The sequence below is a fragment of the Onychomys torridus genome, chromosome 6 (assembly GCF_903995425.1).
Source record: "Onychomys torridus chromosome 6, mOncTor1.1, whole genome shotgun sequence".
NCBI lineage: Eukaryota > Metazoa > Chordata > Mammalia > Rodentia > Cricetidae > Onychomys > Onychomys torridus.
In genome coordinates, this window is record NC_050448.1 from 14,073,612 (window position 1) to 14,086,541 (window position 12,930).

The window sequence follows — 12,930 nt, forward strand, 5'->3', positions numbered from 1 at the left end:
GATAGCATTTCTCCTATGTCAAAGAGTCACACATAGTAATAGAATGTGTATTTAAGCCAAAAAGTTATTTCAAACAGCAGAACAGAAAAACTGAGAATAGCACTGTGCCTGGCTAGTGGCATTTTTGTTTTCCTAATGACATATAGTGTCATGCTGTATTCTTTAACACAATAGATGTAAATTCTTAAACTAAACATCAGCAAACCAACTCCGCTGATATTTGTTAAAGGATGACTTACCATGTCCAAACTACATTCACCCCAGAATGTAAGATCACTTCACCTTAAAATCAATTAATATAATTCACTATGTTATATATTGGGAATAAGAATCTAAAGAGGGGCTGGAGAGATAGCTCAGAGTTTAAGAGCACTGACTGCTCTTCCAGAGGTCCTGAGTTCAATTCCCAGCAACCACATGGTGGCTCACAACCATCTGTAATGAGATCTGGTGCCCTCTTCTGGCCGCAGTCATACATGCTGTATACATAATAGATAAATAAAAATTTAAAAAAAATCTAAAGAGATACTCAGTGGTTAAGAGGACTGGATACTCATGCATAGGACCCAAGTTGGATTCTCAGCACCCACATGTGGCTCTGTCTATAATTCTAGTTCTAGGAGATCCATTGCCCTCTTCAGGACACCAGTGGTACTGTACACATGTGGTACACAAACATGCATGCCAGCAAAACATTCATCCATGGAAAAAGAGAGAAACAGCAATGCTTTCTGATAATGAGATTAAAAGTAGAGAATTGTGCTCACAGAGTGGCGATTGAGCTACACCTCAGCTAAGGGAAGTACCAGGACACCTTCTATACAAATGTAGAAGAGTCTTGAAATTCAACATCTGGCTATGCTAAAATGCATCACAGACTAGAACTGAAGGACCTCTTTGAACTAGTGAAGAGTGTTAAGCAACAAATAAGCTGCTGAGGATAATAAAACACAGCTCTGGTTTTCATTTTAATTGGTTTTGGTGTTGAGGTAGGTTCTCACTGTGTAGGCTGCCTCAAATTCACAATCTGCCTGTCTCTGCACAGTTCAGGGATTATTTATAGAGGGCCATCACCTGTACAAGCATAGGATCCTGAAAGCTCTCCATGTGACTTACTGTTCCCAACTCAGTCTGATGCTGCATAAGGACCCCAGGCTTCACAGCAAAGCACTTGAAGGAATTAAGAATGAATTGTCCCCAAATGATGAAACAAAGCTGTTGCTGTTTACACAAAATACAACTATGAAACAGAAATCCTAAATTAGCAACAAGTGATTTTAGATCAACAGTTTATAAAGCTAAGAGAAATGAAATGAGTTTATAGGAAACACTGTATTAATCCTATGTCTACAAAGCAGCTGTGATAGCATGAGATATACCCAGAGCCTTAGAAGAAGGGGTTTTGAGATTCCTGTGGAGTGGAGAAAACTATACAACTTTATTAATCAGCATAAAAGAAGGCCGAAATAGAGATACACCACATTAGCTGAGTAGAATAACCAAGTGGGGTGTGATTTTTCTTCAGTTAATTTATGCATTAAATAGAAAATAAGTAAAATCTCAACTTTTTCTGAATTTTAACAAGCTGCATCTAAAGTTAACATAGAAATATGTAAAGCCAAAATTAACAATCACAATTCCATAAAGAACAGTGTAGATTTACTTTATGAACTAGTAAGGTATTAAAAAGGGTTGTGATTAAAGCCACATGAGTGTTGGTAGAGGAGCAGAACAGTTGATCAGCAAGCACACTCCACACATGATACTTGTCACTCCAGGTCATTGTGGGCATGGTGATGGGGCCACTGAGTAGCAGTGGGGGAAGGTGAAACTCTATCCTTCACCCATGCCACACAAAGAAAGAACTCCAGCCCTGAGAAGTGAGGACAGTGGCTGCTCAGTCAGAGTGTGGGAGCCACTTGTCCAGCTGTCGTAAGGTCACTAAAACCTGAGGTGACAGCTCGGTGGGGAGAGCTGCACTGTGCAGGTAGGAAGACGAGGGCTGGGATCCCCACATGCACACGAAAGGCAGCCCGCCAGTGCTCAGGAGTTGGAGACAGACTCCAGGTAGACAGAATGACCAATGTGATAGGCTCAGTTCAGTGAGTGACCCTGCCTCAGTCAGTAAGGTAGAAGGCAATCAAGAAAGACATAGATATCAACCTCTGACCTCCAAATGCACACACATACATACACAAATGTGACCATGCATACACTAGCCACATACAAGCACATGACCAAAACAAACAAAAAAATAGCTCAACTTCATCAAGCTCCACCACCATAAATATCTAAAAACACAACCCACAGGTTTAACACAAATATCTAAAAGTCTTTTAATTAAAAAAAAAAACCTGAGCCAGATATTGTTATAAATGCTGAAAGATCAGAGAGACAAAGGAATAAGCTACAGCCACCACCTCTTACCTCATCAACTTCTCAGCCTGAAAAACTCTTCCTCGGCCGAAAGACTCTAGTTCCTGTCTCCTTACACCTTATATACCTTTCTCTGCCCACCATATCACTTCCTGTCTCAACCTTCCTGATGCTGGGATTAAAAGCATGTGAATTCCAGGTCAGTTGTGGAGAGACGTAGATGAGTTGAGTTCAGGTCTGTAGTTAGGCAGACAGCTCCAGGTCTCTACCGGTCTCAGCCGCCAAAGACCGTGTCCAGAAGCACTAGCTGGGCATCATGAGCATTCATCAGGAGACTAAACCCAGCAGCTAGGGAGAAAGATGTGGCTTCTTCAAGGGTTATGGACAGATCAGAGATATTGATCTGAAAAGAGGTTTTGGGTTTGTGGAATTTGAGGACCCAAGGGATGTAGATGATGCTGTTTATGAACTTGATGGAAAAGAACCTTGCAGTGAAAGAGATACAATTGAACATGCTCGTGCTTGGTCTAGAGGTGGGCGAGGAAGAGGACGATACTCCGACCATTTTAGTAGTCGAAGACCACGAATTATAGACAAAATGCTCCACCTGTAAGAACAGAAAATCGACTTATAGTTGAGAATTTATCCTCAAGAGTCAATTGGCAGGATCTCAAAGATTTCATGAGACAAGCTGGGGAAGTAACCTTTGAGGATGCCCATTGGCCTAAACTAAATGAAGGGGTAGTTGAGTTTGCCTCTTACAGTGACTTAAAGAATGCTATTGAAAAACTTTCTGGAAAAGAAATTAACGGGAGAAAAATGAAATTAATTAAAGGAAGCAAAAGGCATAGGCCAAGAAGCAGGTCATAATCTTGAACCAGGAGTTCCTCTAGGTCCCAGAGCCGATCTTATTCCTGTAGGAGCAAGTCTTACAGCCGCTCAAGGAGCAGGAGCCGGAGTAAGTCCCGTTCTGGTCGTAGATCTCCTGTGCCTGAGAAGAGCCAGAAATGTGGTTCTTCGAGTAGATCTAAGTCTCCAGTATCTGTGGATCGCCAGAGGTCCCGATCTCTGTCCAGGTCCAGATCAGTTGACAGTGGCAATTAAACTGTAAATAACTTGCCCTGGGGGCCTTTTTTAAAGAACAAAACAAATTCCCAAACCATACTTGCTAAAAATTCTAAGTATGTGCTTTTTTGTGAGGGTGGGTTTGGAGGGGGTTGAGCTGGATTTCTTTGTAGATATGGACCACCAAGGGGATGTTGAAAACTAATTGTATTAAATGTCTTTTGATTAAAAAAAAAAAAAGCATGTGAATTCCAAATACTAGGATTAAAAGTGTGTGCCACTATTACCTTGTTTCACTGTTCTGTTTCTCTCATAGACTGAGTGAATCTCATGTAGCCCAGTGTGGCTTTGAACTCACAGAGATTGAGACAGATCTCTGCCTCCTGGGTGCTAGGATTAAAGGTGTGTGTGCCACCACTGCCTGACCTCTATGTTTAATCTAGTATATAGTAGTAGTTCTATTCTCTGATCTTCAGGCAAATTTTATTAGGGTACACAATATATCATCACATTTCCCCTTTTTTGTCTAAAATAATAAAAGGTTATAACTAATGTAAGAAAAACTATATTCAATAAGTATAATAAGTATATACAATATATAGAGTCAAGAATTACATTAACAATGTTTAGTCCATTAACATTTGACAAATTCAGACAAAAACTCCATTATTTATCCTATTTTTGTGAGTTCAAAGTGTTGTACCTAATTCACATTCTATCCTAACTTTTATTACCAACCAAAAATATCTTTTGATATTCAGTTTTATACACTTTACAGCTCTTCAGTGAGAAACAAGGAAAACTATAACTATAACTATCTAGTCTTCAACTCCCTCAGAGACCCAAGAAGAAAATAATATTTACTAAATAAGCAAGAAGTGCAAATAAGCAACTTCCAAAAAATGTGAGAAATGACAGAAACAGCTACCTGCCTGCACAGTCACCCAAGGTTCCTCTGCAACATTGGAGCATACATTCTTTGGACTACAGGCCTAGCATATCTGACAGATTTATCTGTGAATCAGAATTTTCTGAAAGGCCTTCCTACCTTGTCTTGGCAAAGATCAGCAGTCCTTTCTTTTGTGCCCTGCTTATCCCATTTGGACAGCATACTGTCAGCAGTCAGGGCCAGAGCACTTTCTTGCCTAGTGGCTAATTTACCACAAAGAAAGTAAACTCCATATGGAGTTTCTTAGATGCCCATCATCTCTGAAGTAGATTGGTGCTGCCAGAAGCAGAGATGTCACATTGTCATAAAAAGATGTTATTAAAACATCTTAAATGTCATATTCTGTAGCTCTCTGAAGTGTCCAAAGATGACCTGGCTATTTAAAATATGTTTGACCTTGAAAACATATCTAACCTGACAAGTTCCATTGTAATAGGTGACTAACGACTGACCTGCATTTCTTTATTATCCTAAATAGTTGGTAATAATAACTTTCAAGGATTAGCAGTTTGTATTACATTGTTAAATGAGCTGCATAGATACAATACCTTGAACAACATTAGAAACATATATACAGTATGCTTTAACAAAATCAATCAAATTTGTATCAATATACACAATTTGTATGCAATATACAAAAACCCAATCCAATGTAAATATTTAAAACTAGTAGTTGCTTTTTAAAAGTAGTTCAATCTACTTTTTTATCATATCATATCCATATTCTCTGTTTTTTCTTTTCAGAGTAGATTCAATAATCTACCCTTTTATCCTATCATTTCTATATAATACATTTCTATATTATATCCCCATTCTTTTAGAAAGAGATTGACTATGACCAATAACAATTTTTAAGCAACCCCTAAACAAAGACAAACATCCATAATCCATTTTTTGGGAATGTGGGCATAGGTTTTGAAGCTACTTCTGCTGTTTGAAGGTGTTGGTAGTCTTATAGGGACACAAAGAAAATTTAGGATTATGGTCAAGTCCTAACTGGAGTAGTCTATGGGGCTATATAATAGCTAGATATCTCTATATTGTCCTGAGCAGTTTGTAGTTCAAAGCCAATCTTTGAGTGGTGTTTTTCAGCTTAATGGTGTTATTGTCCTGGTGGAGTAATCATTCTGGGGGTCCATCATCTTTTTGGAGACTGCAAAATCACTGTTAGGCATGGTCATGGTTTACTGCAGAAAATCTTTTTCTTGGGACAAGTTTTCTGGATGATTTGTCCTTTTTCTTCAGATGTCTCATTTGTTCAGTTTTCTTCAGATTTCTTAGCCTTCATTCTCCTGAAAGACAAAAACAAAACCCTTGCCCAACCCTAACTTTGGGAAGGTTCCCTTTTGGCAAGTTATATCTGATCAAATGAAAAGCATTTGTTAGTCATATAAGTCAATTTAAATTGGATGGTCATGCTGGTTGATGAACTACCACCTCTTCTAATTAAGAAGTCTCTCTTGTTCAAACTGAACTTTTATCAATTTTGGTGGTATCTATAGCTTTTCTTCTCCCATAGAAACAAAAGCAAAACCTTGTCTCCAATGTAACGCATATCCTGGTTTCCATTCTGAGGTCAGTATATCCTTAAAGTATATAGGCTGATTTAATTCTGTAGGGTTTTTTTCCCCATTATCCAATGTCTCTCCATGTATGTTGTTCCTTTCTCATTAGCATTGAAAAACTTCAAAGTTAATAAAGCACTATGTAATCTATTTCTGGGGGTCTTTATTACCCCTTTCTGTTTATTTAGCATATACTTTAGAATTTGATTTGATCTTTCTATCACTGCTTGGCCTGTAGAATTGTGTGGTACACCTATAATATGCTTTATAGTGTAATAAGCAAAAAAAAAAAAAAAACCTGTTTCATTTTAGTAGAGACATATGCTGGAGCATTGTCAGTTTTAATTTATACAGGTATACCCATGATGTCCATAACTTCTAGCAAATGTGTTGATTATAGAATCAGGCTTTTCAGAACTCAAAGCAGTTGCCCAATCAAATCCTGAATAGGTATCAATGGTGTTGTGTACATACTTTAATTTTCCAAATTCTGCAAAATGAAACACATCCATCCATCTGCCATATTTTATTCCTCTGAGTACCCTTTGGGTTGCATCTTGCTGGTAGTGGAGTTTGATTGTATAAAGAACAAGTAGGACATTTCCTTACAATTTCCTTGGCTTGTTGCCAGGTTATGGAAAAGTCCCTTTTTAAACCCTTACTATTGACATGATGTTTTTAATGAAATTCTGAGGTCTCTAGCACATTTCCTATCAATAATTGATCGATCTTGTCATTACCTTGTGTTAGAGGGCCTGGCAGGCTCATACGGTATTGGATGTGTGCTATATATAAGGGATAATTCCTATTCCTGATTGTTTCTTGTAACTGAATAAACAACAAAGTTAATTCTGACTCATCAGGGATAAATTCAGCAGTTTCAATGTTTCTGCATACTGAGACTCAGTAACTATGATAGAGTTCCCAAAAACTCCATTAATACAATCAAAATGGCATATAATTCTGATTTTTGAAGAGAATTATAAGGACTTTGAACCACTTTACTTAAATTTTCTAATTTGTAACCTGACTTTCCTTTTATATCAGTATAAAATGTAGGGGCTCCAGATATTGGTGTTTCCCATACAATATGAGGCAGGATCCAATTAATTATTTATGTAAGTTTAATTCTATTACTTTTGGGATATTTGTTATTAATCTCTCCAAAAAAAATTAATGCAAGCTCTTTGCCAAGGTTCACTTTTTGCCCATAATTTGTCAATTTCATCATTAGTTAAAAGTACTACAATTTCTGCTAAGTCTATTCCTGCTAGTTGACAAAGTCTCAATTTTCCTTTTAAAATCAACTCAGAGTTCTTTTCCACATAAGTTTTTAATTTTTTACTCTGTTTATTTGGTAGAAACATCCATTCCAATATAATATCTTCCCTCTGCATTAAAATTCCTGTAGGAGAATGCTTAGAGGGTAAAATAACCAAAATGCAATCAAGCTTTGGATCCAAATCATCCACATGTCCTTCCTGTACTTTCTTTTCCACCAAGGCCAATTCTATCTCAGCTTCAGCTAATTGTTCTCTTGGACGATTTAAGTCCTTGTCATCCTCTAAGGTTTTGAACAAATTGCTCAGTTTATCATTTTTTACCCCAATAGTGGTCTGTAGATTGGAAATGTCTCCTAATAATCTTTGAAAGTCATTAGGAGTCTCTAATTGATCTCTCCTAATTTGCACCTTTTGGAGTCTAATTTTTTGTAGACCTATTTTGTATCCTAAATAATTAATAGAATCTCCTCTTTGTATCTTTTCAGGAGCAATTTGTAATAACCAACAAGGCAAATTTTTCTTTATTTCTTCAAACATTCTTTCTAAAGTATCTGCATTTGGATCAGCTAGTAAAATGTCATCCATGTAATGGTAAAACATAGATTGAGGAAAATTGTTTGTGTATTACTTCCAATGGCTGTTATATAAAATATTGTTGTATTTTGTTGGGCTGTTTAACATTCTCTATGGGAGAACCTTCCATTGATATCTCTTAACAGGCTGAGAATTATAAATAGGCACTATGAAGTCAAATTTTTCTCTGTCTTTTTCTTGTAAGGGTATTGATAAGAAACAGTCTTTTAAATCAATAACTATAAGAGGCCATCCTTTAGGTAACAGCAAAGGCAAAGGAATTCCAGATTATTAAGATAGCTGCAACACACATAACTGAACCATTATATATTTCAAAGGTACATAAACAATTTATAAAACCTTGAGCCAGATAGTAACTGGATGCTCACAAATAGTTACCCAGGACTGCTTTTAAGAGCAGTCAGTCACTACTGTGATTACCTGGTAAAAACTGATATCACTAAGGGCAGAGGACACACCTCCAGATGTCTTGTCTTGAGGGATAGTGTGATGTCTGCAGTAACTGCAATGAATAGTGACTTGAATCAAATCACAAAGAACAGTCTGACATTCTCACCCAGGGCTCTGTGACCTCAACCTGTGGCTTTTTTTCAGTGCTTCTGTCTATATGCACAAGAGAAGAATAGGTTCTTCTGCACAACATATGCTCCACAGCTGAGGAATCCCAGTTGGGAAGGGATATCTCAAGAGAAGTCAGGTGAAGAGTCATCTTTAAAAATGATAGTTAACACTCCTGCCTGAAAACCAAGTAAGCTGCCTATAGATCCACTTTTCCTCCTCTGTTCCCAAGATCCAATTCTCCAGTCTCATCTCCACCTCTGCAAAAGAATACCTGCTGCATCCTTCCTTCCCCCTCTGCCCTTGTTCCCTGTAGATCCCAAAGACATTCCCCTTCCCCCTCCCTCTCCCCATTTGTTGCTTTATCCAGGCTTCCAACACTGCCAGGAACTCTCCTCAAACCCACAGACCACTCCTGCCAGGGAAACAGGAAGGCCTTCTGTAGATCTGCCTGCTTCTGTTCCTCTAGATCCAACCCCCAACCTCATCTCCAGTGTTGTGGCAGACTCTCACTGGTGACCATCACTGTCTCCTCCCATTCCAAGGAGACAAAACACTCATATCCTTTGTTTAACATTCTGCTCTCCTCCCTTCTACAAACCCCTAACCTGTCCCTGTTACTAAGTGTCAATACCCAGAAACACATTTTATCTGGAACCCCTAGTGACCACAACTATCTGGTCCAAAGAAAATTTCCTACCAGGCAGTACACAACCATCACACTCTCCAAAAACCCAGAGAGGAAACAGAAACCCAGGAACAAAATACCTACACAAGAAAGACAAACCCAGAAATCAGCAACGAGGCCTTTAACCAACCCAATCCTAGATGCCAGGGTGAAAACACAATAACAGTCAGGACATTATGTCTCCACTAGAGCCCAGCTAGCCTACCACAGCAGGCTCTGAATATTCCAACTCAGCTGAAGCACAAGAAAAAGGCATTAAAACTGCCTTATGAAGATGATTGAGGTCCTTAAGAAATTAATAAACCCCTTAAAGAAATCCAGGAAAACACAAACAAACAGTAGAAGGAAATGAATAAACCTTTTTGAGACCTAAAAATGGAAATAGAATCAATGAAGAAAACCCAAACTGAGGGAATTCTGGAAATGAAAAGTTTAGGAATTTAAACAGGAACTACAGAGGCAAGCTTCACCAACAGAATACAAGAGATGGAAGAGAGAATCTCAGGCATTGAAGTATGATAGAAGAAATTAATACACCAGTCCAAAAAAATGTTAAATCTAAAAAAACTAATGATTAAAAATTCAGGAAATCTGGGACACTATGAAAAGACCAAATCTAAGAATAATAGGAATAGAGGAAGGAGAAGAAATCCAGCCCAAAGGCCCAGAAAATGTTCTCAACAAAATCATAGAAGAAAATGCCTATAAAGGTTCAAGAAGCATATAGAAGTAGATTGGACCAGAAAAGAAAGTCCCCTAAGTTCATAATAATTAAAAAATTAAATATGCAGAACAGAGAAAAATATTGAAAGCAGCAAGGGAAAAAGAAAAAATAACATGTAAAAGCAGACCTATTAGAATTATACCTGACTTCTCAATGGAGACTCTAAAAGCCAGAAGGTCGTGGACAAATGTCCTGCAGACTCTAAGAGATCACAGATGCCAGCCCAGACCACTATACCCACCAGAACTTTCAATAACCATAGATGGAGAAAATAAAATATTCCATGATAAAGCCAAATTTAAATGATGCCTATCTATAATTCCTGCCCTACAGAAGGTGCTAGAAGGAAAACTTCAACTAAAGGGGGTCAACTGCACTCATGAAACCACAGAGAATAAATAATCTCAAATTAGCAAAATCAAAAGAAAGGAATCAGAAAATCGAAATAAGGAACACACACACACATACACACACACACACACACACACACACACTACCACCAATAACAACAACAAAATACAAAATAACAGGAATCAAAACTATTGGACATTGTTATCTCTTAATATCAATGATTTCAATCAAAAGACACAGACTAACAGAATGAATGAAAAAACAGGACCTATTCTTTTGCTGCATCCAAGAAACACACCTCAGCATCAAGGGTAGACATTACCTCAGGGTACATACTCAGGGAAAGATATTCCAAGCAAATGGACCTAAGAAGCAAGCTGGCATAGCCATTTTAATATCTAAAAAAATAGACTTCACACCAAAATTAACCAAAGAGATGGGGAAGGACACTACTTATCAAATGAAAAATCCACCAAGTTGACATTTCAATTTTGAATATCTATTCCCCAAATACTAGGGCTTCCAACATTTGTAAAAGAAACACTACTACAGCTTAAATCATATATTGACTCTCACACATTAATAGTAGGAGACTTCAATACCTCACTGTCACCAATGGACTATCAAGAAAGGAAAAAAAAATGTTGAGCCTAACAGATAACAGATATTTACAGAACATTTCACCCAAACACAAAATAATATACCTTCTTTTCAGTACCTTATGGAACTTTTTCCAAAATTGGCCACATACTCAGATGTAACAAAATTCTCAATAGATAAAAGAAAATTTTGGGGCATTAACTGCTTAGATGCAAGATTGTAAAACATCAGGAGTTGGGGTGGGGATTTAGCTCAATGGTAGAGTGCTTCCCTAGCAAGTGCAAGGCCCAGGGTTCAATCCTCCGCTCAAAAAAAAAAAAATCAGAAGCAAACTTCTGCCATCTGGGGTTCCCCCATTGTGCTGTAAGCCTGTATTTAAGACCTCCTTCCTCCTTCAATAAATAGCATTCAACATTCAAAAAGAAGAAGAAGAAGAAGAGGAGGAGGAGGAGGAGGAGGAGGAGGAGGAGGAGGAGGGAGTCTAGAACATGATGGGGAAACCCACAGAGACAGCTGACCGGTGCTAGTTGGAGCTCACTGACTCTAGACTGACAGCTTGGGAACCTACATGGGACCGAACTAGGCCTGCTGAATGTGGGTGACAGCTATGTGGCTCAATCTGTTTGTGGGGTCCCTGGCAGCAGGACCAGGACTTATCCCAGATGCATGAACTGGCTTTTTGGAGCCTATTCCCTATGGTGGGATACCTTACTCAGCCTTGATACAATGGAGAGGGCCTAGGCTCTCCTTCAACTTGGTATGCCAGAGTTTGCTGACTACCATGGGAGGCCTTACCCACTCTGAGAAGTGGATGGGGGCAAGAGTGGGAGGGAGGTAAGGAGGAGGGAGAAAGGGAGGGAGGGGGAACTGGGGTTGGTATGTAAAATGGAAAAAACTTTAATAAATAAATATATTTAATAAAGAAAAAAAAGAAAATTTAAATAATCTTCTGTATCCTATCAGACCATCATAGATTAAAACTGGATATCAACAATAACAGAAAAAACAGAAAGCTAACATGCTCATAGAAACTGAACAACTCTCTACTGAATGAAAAATGAGTCAAGATAGAAATAAAGAAATTAAAGACTTTCTAGAATTCAATGAAAATGAATACACAACATACCCACTTATGGGACAGAATGAAAGTGATGCTAAGAGGAAAGTTTATAGCACTAAGTACCTACATTAAAAAATAACTGGAAGGATCTCATACTAGCAACTTAAGAACACACCTGAAAGCTCTGGAACAAAAAGAAATTACATCAAAGAGAAGTAGATGATAAGAAATGATCAAACTCAGTGATGAAATTTAAAAGTTGGTCCTTCAAGATAATAAAGATAGACAAACCTTATCCAGATAAACTAAAAGATGGAGAGAGAACACCCAAATTAACAAAATCAAAAATGGTAAGGGGGACATAACAACAGACACTCAGAAAACCAGAGAATCATAAGAACATTTTAAAGAATCTATACTTCACAAAATTGGAAAATTCAAAAGAAATGGACAATTTTCTCAATAGGTACCATTTACCAAAGTTAAATCAGGATCAGATAAGCAATTTGAATATGCCCATACCCCTAGTGAAATAGAAGCAATCTTTAAAAGTCTCCCAACCAAAAGAAGCCCAGGGCCAGGTGGTTTTAGCACAGAATTTCAAAGAAGAATTATCTCCAATACTCCTCAAATTATTCCACAAAACAGAAACAGAAGGAACTTTGCCCAATTCATTCTATGAGGCCACTGTTACCCTGATACCCAAACCACATAAAGACCCAAAAGAGAAAGATAATTACAGACCAATTTCCCTTATGAACATAGATGTAAAAATACTCACTAAAATATTTGCAAAGCAAATCCAAGAGCATATCAAAAGGATCATCTACCATGGTCAAGTGTACTTCATCCCAGAGATGCACAGATGGTTCAATATAAGGAAATCAATAAATGTAACCCACCATATAAACAACCTGAAAAAAATACATGATCATCTCATCAGAGACAGGAAAGGCCTTTGACAAAATTCAACACTCCTTCATAATAAAAGTCCTGGAGAAATTAGGAATACAAGGGACATACCTCAACATAATAACAGCAATTTACCGCAAGCCTATAGTCAACATCAACTTAACTTTATTCCAAAGGCCTATTTATAACAATGCCCAGGAATGGA

At 37.8% G+C, this 12,930-nt stretch overlaps 1 pseudogene; it reads left to right on the plus strand.

The window, feature by feature from the left end:
- Positions 1 to 3,512, plus strand: part of LOC118585554 — a 57,133-nt pseudogene extending 53,621 nt beyond the window's left edge.
- Positions 3,513 to 12,930: the final 9,418 nt, after the last annotated feature.